Genomic DNA, 13,330 nt, shown 5'->3' on the forward strand with positions numbered 1-13,330 from the left:
AATCCTGCTCTTGTTTAATTTTTTTTGGCTAGTATTGAGAAAATGACACTTTACTTCTGCTTTTTATTAGCAAAAGAATATGCTCTCAGCAGAACCAAATGCTCTATCCAGGTCTTAACAATGATTATGCTGAATCTAACTCAGGTTTTCCATATTTTTAGGTATCCATGCAAGGACAAGAAAAATCAGAACAGTGATTTTTGACACAACTGAATAGTTTTATTGTTTGGGTTTCTTTAGCAAAGGACTTGCAATATGAAGCATTACCACAAAGCTTCATTCACTCCGATTAACAAGGAAATTAGATCAGGTGGCAAAGTGAAATGGAGAGTTTGTTGGCGTTGAGCTGCCACAACTAGACTGAAATAAATAGTTCAGCATACATTTCTGTGTAGATACAGCCTAAAATGTCAGAGATACAAGGCAAAGCAGGCCAGGCAAGATGCAGGTTTGGCAGCTTGAGAGGATGCACATTACTCACCCTTCCCCAGTGACTCAAGGCCTCCATAGTAGTGAATGTCAGCTTCTTCTCATCCTGGTACTCAGCATCTTCTCTTACCCACTTGACTTGACTTTAAGGTAAGTTCAAAAAATAATTTCGTTTCAAGTCCTAGAAGAAGAATATAAAGACTTCCTTAGTATTTCTCTTTCCAACGAGCATCAGCTTTTACCTTCACAATATAATCCTTAGACCCATATAACTTGTTTATTAGCAATGTCTTTATTTATTGGAAAAATATTATTCACACAGAAGGTGTGAAGTCAATGAAGAAGCTCCCCAGGGAAGTGGTCATGGCACTGTTCAAGAACAGAGCCTTGAGCAGTTTGGACAATGCTCTCAGGCACAAGGTTTGATTCTTGGGCCTGCCCTGTGTAGGGCCAGCAGTTGGACTCCATGATCCTTGTGGGTTCCTTCCAGGTCAGGATGTTCTACAATTTTATGGAATAAATGTTAACCCTGATTCATCTGAAACTACTCAATATATTCATTTCATTTCTTTCAGGACTTTACTTCTGCTACAGATCAATATAAGAAATAAACAGAACCTTCTTGGCAAAAACACAATATTATTCACCAGTGGGTGTCCATATGAATTGACATGATGTGTGACATACCCTCAACAGGACTGGACTGGGTTTAACAAAAACCAGACTTGGGCTACCATGATGCAAAATCTGCAGGTCTAACTTCTGCCATCACTCAGACTATTCACCAGGAAATTGAGCCACGCCTCAGAATAATGGCTATTTTTATTTACTTGGAGACATTTAAGGTGCTTAATGTCTAGGAAGCTGTTAAAGGTGGGTATTTCAGTAAATGCTGCTCTTTCCTTCTATTCCTGATTTTCTAGTGCCAAAATCTCACATCTGGAGAAGGTTGTCTCTTTTTTTTTTTTTTTTTAAAAAAAACCCCTACATTATCTTGAAAATTAATCCAGCTCTAAGCAGGAATATTCAGCATATCCCCTTAACCATAGGCTCAGATGTTCTGCACTGACTGCTATTTTGACATTCTTGGATGGAAATCCATCGCTTAATACTCAAACATGAAGCACATACTGGTTCTCTGGCATGCCTTTGCCTGTGACCATCTGTTGGGGTGGCACTATGCCCACTCAAAAAACTCTCTGCCAGTTTCAAGAGGGCATAGGTATCAACCAAATATAGATTTAGAAAGACAGCTAGCAAAATGCTAGGGATGTCATTTCAGCTGCAAGACTATTCCTCTTGCGGGCAATCCCAGACTGGATCCTTACGTTTCAGAAGAAGGCTTGCAGGCACATTGTGAGCTCATCTCAACCATGTCTGTTTATACACCTGTATACAGAGGTAAACAAATGTTATTAACTAGAAAATGTCTACATTGTTCATTTTTCTCTGAGAGACTGGCCTGGACCTGGGAAAACCTTCTTTTCAAAAACCAATCCCAATAAGCAAAAAAATGACTGTCTTTTTGAACTGAATTAGCTGTTTCTCATACCCTTCTCCCTTTTAAATTTAATGCAATGACATTAGACAGCTACTGTAAAAAAAGAACTGGGAATTTTTACTTAAATAACAATTAAAGATCACTTGAAAGATATCTGTGGCTGAGTTGTTCAGAAAAGCCACATTCTTTGGATGACTTAAGGACACAAAAATATTCATGACAAGTGAAACTCTAGTGAGGTTGTCTATGAATGCAGTTATAGATAGAACTTGGCATAGAAAGGTAGGGTGTTAGTTTAGGGCAAAATCAGATGTCAAAATTTGAAAGGCTTATAGAACAAAAAGTTTGGTCATGATCTAGTTTTATTGCATCTTGTAAGAGGAACAAGACTAACTGGTACTGTTAATACAGAAGACTTTGGTTATGCGGGTGATGACTAAATAACAATGTTAACAAATATTTACGTTGTTTATATCTCCATTTGTGAAAAGTAGTTTACAACTGCAGGAAGACAAAATTCCTATCAATCTTAATTTAAAATAAATTTTAATACATGAGAGAATAACATGGACAAGCTGAAAAGCAGATGAAAAGGAGACTAAGAAAGTGAAATAGTGGGAAAAGGAGAGAAAAAGTAAAACAAGATTGATCACAGGACAGAATTATATGATCTCAAAGACAGAAGCAAGGAACCTTAATGAGAAAGAAAGATGTAAAAAAAGTAGGGAAAGCAACCTTCATATTAGTATCAAAAATAGGTGAATAGATTCCCCAAGGACACTTAACAATAAGTCATAAATAGGACAGCAAGGTGCAAGTCTGGGACAAAATTATTGCAGAAGCACAAAAAGTTGTGAGAGAGAACTGGAATTCCTTTCTTTTCCACTGAAGAGAAGATATGCTTTATAAAACTTATAAAATACCTGAAGGTAGAAGACTAGAAGAGAGATTTTCACAAAGAGAAAACCCAGTCAAAATAAAAGACATAACCCTACATGAAACTTCCTTGCCCAACCAGGAAATTCCCCAGAAAGTGAAAAAGTTTGCCTTTGTAAATCCAGATGTTCACCAAAGAGATGGATATGTGATTTCCAGTCAGCTACTGCAAAAGTGAAAGGTAAAGGTTAACTGAGGATTTCCATAAGCATCAGCCATTGCTTGGTCTATGAGCTCTTCTCTGGAAACATTTAGACACGTGCCACTATTTTACAATACTGTGATAACTTTGTAGTCATCATACCTGCTCTTACATTAGCTTGTAAAAAACAAGACCAAGATGCAATCTTTACCTGCTCTTTTAATTAGTCTGTGCATCTCCTCGTACACACATCTTTTTTCCTCTTGGACATTTTGGAATCCTTTCTTAAGTGCTAACTACCCTTGACACCGTCCCTTCTAAAAAGCTGGAACAGCATATTATCTGTGTATTTACTCAGACGAAGATCAATGGGACAATTCAGGCACTTGTCATTAAGATAATAATTTCCTGTCTATCACAGCAGAGTGTACATCTACAGGCTGCTGCTATGGAACTTTGCTGTGCTGAGAGCCATAGGAACACAGAACAAAGAGATGGTCTTGAAGCACAGCAGTTACCACCTAATTATCTCTTAAAAGCAAGTATGTGTTCCAGCATTTCACCAATTACATGCAGAATCACAGAATGGTAGGGGTTGGAAGGCATTTCTGGGGATCATGTAGTCCAACCCCCCCTGCTAAAGCACCTAGAGCAGGTTGCACAACCTTGTGTCCAGGCAACTTCCTGAATATCTCCAGAAAGGGAGACTCCAAATCCTTTCTGGATAGCCTGTTCCAGTGCCCTGGAACCCTCACAGTAAACAAGTTTTTCCTCATAGGAACTTCCTATGTTTCAGTTTGTGCCCATTGCTCCTTGTTCTGTCATTGGGCACCACTGAAAAGAGTCTGGCCCCATCCTCTTGACTACTGCCCTTAAGATATTTGTATACAGTGACCAGATCGCCTCTTAGTGGTCTCTTCTCCATTGTTGAAGTAGGCTCTAATTCTGAGTTTCAGTGTTTTGTTTTCCTTGAGAAGAGACCAAAACCTGTATTTATTCTTTGGGACATAGCTTCCCTCTTCCCTCTGATTTGCTATAACCTGTAAGGCCCCTCATATTTTTGAGTAAAGAGCACATACACATCCAACACCAACACCTCTGACTGTCTCTCAAGTGCAGCGGGGTGGGGGAAAGGGCACACTACCTTACGAGGAGAAGATATCTGGCCCAAAAAGGCACAATGTATGTTTTCCTAGAGTCCAAGCATAAAGGTAATAAAAAGTTTTGGTAAAGCAGCACATGCAACTGCTTATTGCTGTACTTACAACTTTCCTACTGTACAGTCTTCACAGAGAGAAATATCCACTACCAACGAAACAATTAAATAAGAATAAATGCTGTCTTGTCTTCATTTGAAAAGAACAAGTAGAAACGTCTAGAATGTATAAGAGATGATTAATTCTTCTTGATTCCTCAGAGGCAAACATGGAATTCATCTATGAGAACAGGTGCCATTAATCCAATATTATTTCTTGTTATAATCTATTTGTCTTGAGCTATTACATCCTCATAAGCCTATATTGAAATAAGTGTCCATTTTAATTTCTATTGGACATGTTTGAAAAATGGTTTATCAACAGAGGGACTTAAAAGCTGCATCTGAGCTGAAAAACAAAAAAGAAAATTATATCAAAGTTAGGACGTGTAACTTTTTCCTTTGATTCTGTTTGAAAATATTTATGAAAAGCTTTGCAGTTTTTGGAAAAATTGTTTCTTTGTAAAGAGTATACAGTCAATATCAATCCAGTGAGATCTGCCATAGAATGATTATAAATACAAAATTATTTCTTAAAAAATATGTATGCATATCAATACCCTTATCTATATCTTTGGCATAGCTCTGCATATAAAGGTATTTATGATCTGAGTAAACGTATATTTGATTGACGTGTGTTTATAACTTATAATTTAAAGTAACAGAATTTTATTATTTATCAAATTTTGCAAGGGAAAACATCCTAAAGATGAAATTCTTTTTGAATTTTGATGTTTTTGAAAGATGAAACCACTTTCCAGATAAAAAGAAAAGGAAGTAAATTACAGTTCTGTGCCTTCTAAAATCTGCATAAATTCAATTCCCATTTGTAACTTGCAAATGTTTATTCTATGTCAAAAGTAAAGTATTAGCTACAGCTCTAGAAACACGCTCGGACAAAGTCAGCAAGCTACAATTAATTCAATACATTGTGATATTCCCTTCTATTACAATGTAGGTAGCTCAACATTTCACAGTGTTACAAAAGTCAGTAGAGTGTTTCATGCCATGTGAGAGGACCATAACCTTCAGCAATCTTGGTCCATCTAAGGTTGGGAAGAACAGGACATAAAGTTCTCTCTAAACGAGTAGTCTTATGTGTTACACAACCATACCTTAGCATTTAAAAACAACAAAGAAAAGCAAATCAAGAAAATGGGGTTGCACAGCAAAGCAAGTGCAATTATAAAGCCCAGAAGGATTTCACATGGGTATTTGTGGTGGGGTCAGCACAGTGTTGAGCTGTCTCTCAGACCCTGGGAACACAAAGAAGGATATAAACCTAAAATCATTGTACAATTTAAGAGCACTGGGACTCCTGTAAGAATGTTGTCAGGGAATGGTATGTTTCTTTACTAGAAGGTGGCTGCCAAGCAGGATCACTGAGTGCTTAATCACCCTTATATTAAAGCTGAAACACATGAACTGAAACAGTTATTATAGGCAATAATTATAGATCAAATTAAAAGCATTAGAACTGGCAGTAAGATCAAAGCAAAGCATTCCCTGTGAGAAATGGACATGATGTTGTTCAGAACAGGTAGAAGTGAAGATTTGCAGTGAAGATTGTATTCTTTAAAGTGAGAGTGCTTTGGAACTGTTAAGGTGCAGCTGATAAGAACTACACGCAGAGTCTCAGAAAACAAGGGCAAATGCTTGCAACAAATTTGAGGGCATGTGCACAATGTCATCAAGGGGTATTTATTCCATTTTGAATAAAACCTGAAATTTCTCCAAACAAACCCCAGCAAATCCCAAGCAAACCCTGCATTTTAGATCTAAAAAAGGAAAAGACACAGTTAATTACACAGAACATCACAAATATCATCAGTTCAGAGGCTTGTTGTCTGAAAAAAAGGGAGTATGTGATGATTTCCCACCCTGTGAGGAAAGTGGCTGCAAAAGCTGATGATGTGAGGAAATCAGAAGACAAGGAATATCTGGGCAAGCTGGTTGCCCTTCATGCTAAAACTAATGTCATCTGCAAACAATACTAGTTTTCAAAGACAGAGTAATTGGCAGTCTGTTAAGATAATACTTCTCTCAGTTGTCCCACAAATGCATGCATAACTGCTGGGTATTCTCATTTCATAGATATGATAATGAGAGAACAATAAAAAGATACCAAAGTTGACAGTTTTTTTGCAGCTACTGTCCAGAACACTGTGCAAGTGCCTGTGAAAATCATGCTTCCTTCTCAGCCCCTGAAAAGGAAGAGGGATATAAATAAACAATATGTACAGGTCAGGGCACAGATTCCCTGGCAGTAGTCAGGCTGGGGAGGGGGACATTTTCAGGATAAGACCAGAGGAGACCTGGGATTTTGAGGTATTAGTTACCTAACGTGTCCTGCAAGAGGAAGAAAACACTTTCTTGTTTGAGACTGACAAGTTGTCTTCCCTGCTCAGATTGTACTAATTGGCTGTTATCAGGTGGTAACGAATGTGTGATTTCCATTTGATTTTCAAAAATAATAAGAAGTGGATGCTAACTGCTGACTTTCAGGATACACAACAGTAAGAAGAACACATCTGGTAACCCTGTCCCAAGACATATAACTTTGGCAATAATGACCAATATATAATGTTCTTGCATGTGTCATGCCAGTACCATAATAACTGGTACTATTAAAACAGTAAAAATTTAATCAATGTATATATATCAAACCCAGTTATTTTAGGGAAACAATAATTACAGCAGCACATATCATGCTCAATACCTAAGTCAATGTTATTGAGCTTTGTTACAATAAATCAAATTTGCATAATCAATTCCTCTACTAGAAATGAAACCATTAACATTCAAATACGGAAGTACATACCATTTATACAATTTCTTTTGCAATTTTTGTATTTTTGACTCTAGAATGTTCACTTGCTGGTATTTAAGGACACTGTCCCTTTATTTATGCTTAACAAAGCAAAATATTGTGAATGAAGTTGATCCCATAGCATTTCTCAAACAGCTGATGTTGCCGCTGTGTAGATTGTGGTTTAAAAAAAGATTAACAATGCTTAATCTTGAGTGTGTTTAGGGTTTCTGAGATCAGAAGACACAATGGTGGAGTAGGCAAGAATAGCTGAAGAATTAACCCTGGGCTGAGTACACATAAATAGGCAGGTTTTTGGATACTGAGTTTTTCCTGAAGCATTGTTTAGCATTTCTTCTTCACAGTACTCTGCACAATGAAAGATATAGCATAGACAAAGCAGATATGGGAAGGGCTAGAATGCGGCACGGGGAGATCTTCTCACACAGCCCGGGGACAGGCACAACAACTCTAGAGTCAGCAACCCAATATCTATGGGAATATTGGAGAGGAAAGGGTATGAAGGAAGGTAGGATTAAAACCAGATAGACAACATAACAGTAAATAAACTCTTCTACTTACTGTATAGCCTTTTACTTTGTGAAAAGTCTCTCTTGGTCTGATTGTACTGACCATGAGGGCAATTAACTGCCCTAGAAATTCTGAAATGTTTCTGGTAGGGATGCACACAAAAAACTGATCGTCTGGTATAACCTACAAATCTCAGGATAGCTGCTGTATAAAATATCATTGGCCAATTTTCCAGCCTTCAAAACTGCCATGATCCTATGAAGGACTGATAGTTTGTATGGTGAGAGGAAATTAAAGACGAGGGATGTGTTTCAGGAGGAATTACTCTGTGTGTAGTCAGGTATCTCAGGAACACAAGAGAGCTTCATGGGACTTTTTCAAATATCTCTTTCTGGAAACTCCTTTCTGCAAAATCACTTATTTCTAATGAAATATATATGCATAAGCTGCAGATAGATCCTGTGCAATTGTTTAAATCCAAGCCTTCCTTCAGAAAACAACGTCCTTTTTTTCCTAATCTTTGCTTTCAAAATTAATGCCCTGCCCAGTTTCTATAAAGTGATGGATCTCTTTTAGCCAACTAAAAATTTGGATTATAGTCTAGTAGACGCTCTTCTACTATTTCTGTAATTGATAGAGAGATGTGAATTGTCTTTCGATGTGCTTTTTTTTCATCGACTGTAAAGGGAGTTGATTACACTCCCTTGGATTAAATGCCTAACTTTTAGACAGCTAAAATTATTTTTTTCAAGCTATTTGACTACAAAGGTAGCAGGATTCACTGAAGCATTCACATGCTTCAGAGTTCCTAAAATAAACTGCTGATAGACATGATCATACTTCTAAAACTGAAACAGTAAACCTCTTCAACTAAAAAAAAAAAAAAGAGTAGTTTAATTAAAAAAATTAAAGAGTTATAGAGACACTTAAGCTTAAACTTTAGCTAACAGAAAAATAAAAAAGAAAACTGATAATCTCTCAGTTGTCTTTGCAACAAAGTAAGCTAAGGGGTGTTTTAATTTCTTCACTTTTAGAAGAAACAAAACAATAAAATGAAAAGTTAAACTAGTGAAAAGAAAATGAGGTTAGTATGTTTTAACTTTTAGAGAAGTTAGGACAAATTCAACACCAGTAAAAATTCAGAGGGCTGTATGAAACCTAGCTTTGTGAAGCCTAGCTAGAATTATATACAAGAGTGACCTGCTGTAGGCAGCTCTGGATAGCAGGCTGTAGGAGCTGCACTCTGCTGCCTTGGATTTATATGCTGCAGCAGCTTTGACGCATACGGAAGGTAGGTGGTCTGGTATGACTCCTGCTGCTTTTCTGGATGCCACCCATATCTGCACTGCTGTTTGCTCCCAACTGCATTTGACCACCACACCTACTGCGTTTCAATCTTCACTGCAGAAAAGAGCAAAGAAAAATAAGATACATGTATTAAGACAGGTTTGTAACACTAGCCAAGCCAGGAGACAGGTATTAGGACAAGAATATTAGTGTTTCTCTTGTCTTTTGCTAAAGGACAAGAGAAAGAGGAGTAGATGCAGTTTTACCTGAGCAGAGGAACAAGGCCGGAAAAACAACACAAAATTAACTCTCTGGAGAACAGAACCAGTTACACAGAGATACATATATGGATTCTCTCTCTCCTCTACTTTCCCCCACACTCCCCACCTGACTGCATATTTCTTTGGCCTCTCTCCAGCTGTAGGAAAAGGGAGAAGAAACAAGGAACTCCCAAATATGTCTGCAGTGCCTCATAAGCCCATATCTGTTGAAATCGGCTGTACCAATTGTCCTGAATGTCAAGTGCCCTTTGAGCTCTAAGTCTTCAGACACATGCAGGAACAGTCCAGCAGACATGGGGATTGATGTTACTGTTGCCTAGCATACAGCTTCTCCTCTATAAATGTCCCTGTCACAGCTGAGGTATCCTGTTCTTTGTCGGACTGTTGTCTGTGAGGAATGCTCTTGCTCAGAACCAATCCAGCTTGGATAACCAAAGACTCTGAGTTTATGCAAAAAAACTGACGTAGGAAGAAAAGAAAAATTTAAATAGAAACCCTCAAAATATTTCTGTTACCATGTAAGTAACCTTTGGTAACAAAATAAAATAGGGGAGAAAGTATGGAAAATATATACAAAAATGAATTGCAGAAGAATGCATTAACATAAGTGTTTCCAGAGACAGAATAAATCCATGGTGAGCAAACAGCAGAAAAAAGACTACATCTTTTAGCCATAACTTTCTGCTTGCTTTCTTGGGACGTGAGTTACAAATGCTTTCACCTGCCTGCCACTGAAGAGCCCTTCTGCCCTCCTCATCTAGTATCATAATCACTAAATGATATTTGATGTATAGGTCAGCTCTTTACTGAATAAAGTAAATTTACCAAATAAAAGTAGGTGAGGCAGTGTGCCAGAGCATAAGCCTTGTTATGACCCAGATGTATTAATTGTCAGCTCACCCTCTGGCTCTGGTTTGGACCATTGCAGATAACTCTCCCAAGACAATAATCACATTGCAGATAACTCTCCCAAGACAATAGTCACATTGCAGATAACTCTCCCAAGACAATAGTCACAATGTGCTCCAAGGGCTGCTCAAAAAAAAAAAGCATTGTCAATCTGTCTGTCCCTCAACACCATCCCAGAAGTCTCAAGCAAATATCATAGAATCATAGAACCATAGAATAGATTGGGTTGGAAAAGACCTCCAAGATCATCAAGTCCAACCCCTGATCCAACTCCAATTACTATATCATGGCACTAAGGGCCACATCCAATCTCTTTTTAAAAACCTCCAGGGATGGTGAGTCCACCACCTCTCTGGGTAGGCCGTTCCAATGTATATGTTCTCCTGTCACACCCTGGGTCATGCAACACCTGCCCTGAGCTTCACTCACCCTGACAGGAAGCAGCAGAGCCATAGCACCATTTTAGAAATCTTGGAAATAATAGACATGTTTAGAGTAGTATTTATTCCTTAGGGTCTCAAAGAGACCAGTTAAGAGCCAGAAGGAATGTTGGGCCAGTTACTGTCCTGTGTCAAGGAAGTCAGTCTGACAGGCAGAAAGAGAGCCTTACACCACAAGGGCATGTGTCAAAACATGCAATTTTAGTGCTGTGGATTTCTCCCATTTGGCACCATGAACATAGTCACAGAAGACAACTACCATTTTCTTTCTTCCATTCTGCAGTCTGTTATTGATTCCTGTGTGTCCACATGTTTCGAAAGGATGCTTTGTCTGAGCCTTGTCAGCAGAGGGGAGAAGCAATGACCAGGTTGAATTAAGTGAAACTAGCACTGCAGCTAGGCAACACATCCCTAACTAATAAAAGTGGTTGAGTACTCGCTTGGGTCGACTCTGTTCTCTCCAGGTGAATCTCTTGGGCTTTGTTGGAATGCTGAAGTGCTTTCTCACTTCAGGTCCAAAGGCACGAAGGGTTCAGCTGTTTGTAAGATATTTGGATATTTCACTTCCATCACTCCTGAAATCAATAGATATTGTGAGTGATCACTCTGACTGAAAAATTAAGCCTGCTTGCTGGTGAGCATATCTGCACTTCTTTTAAACATACCAACCTCCTACATAATATCCTCCTCCATCTCAGATTGCAGAAAGTACTGGAAAATTGCTATTTGCCAGGTTTTTGATAGCTCAGAAATATGAATACTTAAAAAAATAAGCTCTTTCCAGGAAAGATTTCATCATGTTCTGACATTTTTTGCCTCTTTTTTTTTTTTTTTTTTTAATTATTATTTAATGGTCACAGAATGAATAGCTTAGCTTGATCTAGGATATTGTATTGTCCTTTAGCATTGCTGGTTGTACTGTTAATTCCTGCATAATGCACCGTGATAAAATGGGGAATTCATGTCTCCCATTCATGTTACCCTGCTGCACTAGCAGATGTCCAGTTACAGCTGTGTATTCCCTCCGCCTTTCCTCTCCAAAAAACATCCCAAGTCTTTCTGTTGCTATTACACTTCTTTTTAAACAGTGCAGCATCAAGCAACACACGTCAGTAGAAGCTTTGACAAAGATTTCACTGTAGTCATCTGTGAAGGTTGCTACTGTGAGACAAGTTAGTGACAGCTCTCTAACAAGTGTGCCTTCGGGTTTATTGGTTCCAAAAGTGCTGGAAAGTGAGAATACTAGTTAAATGCACTCAGATATTCTGTCTGTGCCAGGCTTTACATTCTGCCATACTTTAGTAATCAACAATTTCCTGTAATATTTAAAATATCACTCATTTGGAGTATTTCAAAATGACTTTGCAACTTTGTGGGCAAATTTGTATGTTTCTTGAAGGGCAGAAATAGCCTAAAAAAACCACTGAAATAAGAATGTTATTTTATTTAGGTAGTTCAAACCCCTTTTGGTACCCAAGTTACCTCAAGATGATTTCTTTGCATTTTCCGAAATATATTGTAAAAATTTCAGTTGAACATAAGAAAATAATTTTTAGTCTCTCTATCTATTTATCTATTAAAGTCAGCAAAATTTTCGTAGTCTTTAGAAGTGAGGCTTGAGTACATATTTTTTTTTAATTGGCATTAATATAAAACCCCATGTATATCTAGGCATGAACACTCTATTTCTGGTATAGAAAAAGACTAAAGCAAAGAGAGGTAGAATTCTGCAATCGTCTAAATATCCATACATGCACATATTCTGATACCTGTTCTGCTCATGTAATTCAAAGTAATTGAATATATTAATGAGAAAGGCAAGAATTTGCCCTGTGCTATGTTGATTCTTCATCTACTTGTGTTTGAATCCTCACATAAAAGGTTCAGTATTTCTTTTCGCACTCACAGATCCCAATGAATTGTTGTCTATCCACATCAAGTCTGAGTCTGGAACTCACAATCAATTTTTATTAGGCTCTTGATCATGCATTTAAGTGATCCTGCTGGTTAGTATGAGGACTAACACATACAGTAGACACATTCCAAACCACATGTTCTCTATTTACTGTACAGCACAAAATATGCAGTCCAGGATTGTACAATATAGATAATTTAAGCCACATGTAGCTCAGTGAATGTAAAGCTTGGTGTATTTGATCTCAGAACCCAATTAGAGCAGTTTGTTTTCTTTGATCTGTGTGGAATGTTGTAGTACACACGTTATAAAACTGACTTCCAAAAGTTATTGGGGTAATAAACACTAATAATCCAGACATCTTGTATTCTTGAGTTCCAAAGGGAAACCGCTCATAAGAGTTGCAAAAGGTTGTTGAGGGTGTGACTTTTAAAATGAACATAATTCCCACAAAATCACTTTAACAGGGAAAATGATTGGAGAGAAGAAGACGTGAGCATTAACAGCACCAATGCCTTTGGTGATGAGTCTGCTTCCCCTGGAATTGCTCTGTGCTTGATAGGACATCCAGTCTGCAGTTTTACTTATTAATACACCTCATAGGAAGCTGTGTTCTGAGCCTGGTGGAGAGCAGTAAGGATATTTATAAGAGGGAGAAACAGAAGCAGACAGGTGGCTTAGGATGACACAAGAATCTACATCTGCATCACTCACAAGTCTAGTTTTGGGGCTTGAACCATAGTACTTCCTCTCCCTGAAAAAGGAGGAAAATCTCTTTTGGTTCTCAAAGAACCAGTATGAGTTGCCAAAGTATCTCATGGAAACCCCTGGAAAAAGTCACCCTCAGCTCCTTCTGTATCAAGGCATCTTTCCAGGGCTGCTCCTGGCAACGCAG

Source organism: Empidonax traillii, unplaced genomic scaffold, assembly GCF_003031625.1.
Source record: "Empidonax traillii isolate 1590-97213 ecotype Southwest subspecies unplaced genomic scaffold, ASM303162v1 scaffold244:size1524873, whole genome shotgun sequence".
NCBI classification, from domain to species: domain Eukaryota; kingdom Metazoa; phylum Chordata; class Aves; order Passeriformes; family Tyrannidae; genus Empidonax; species Empidonax traillii.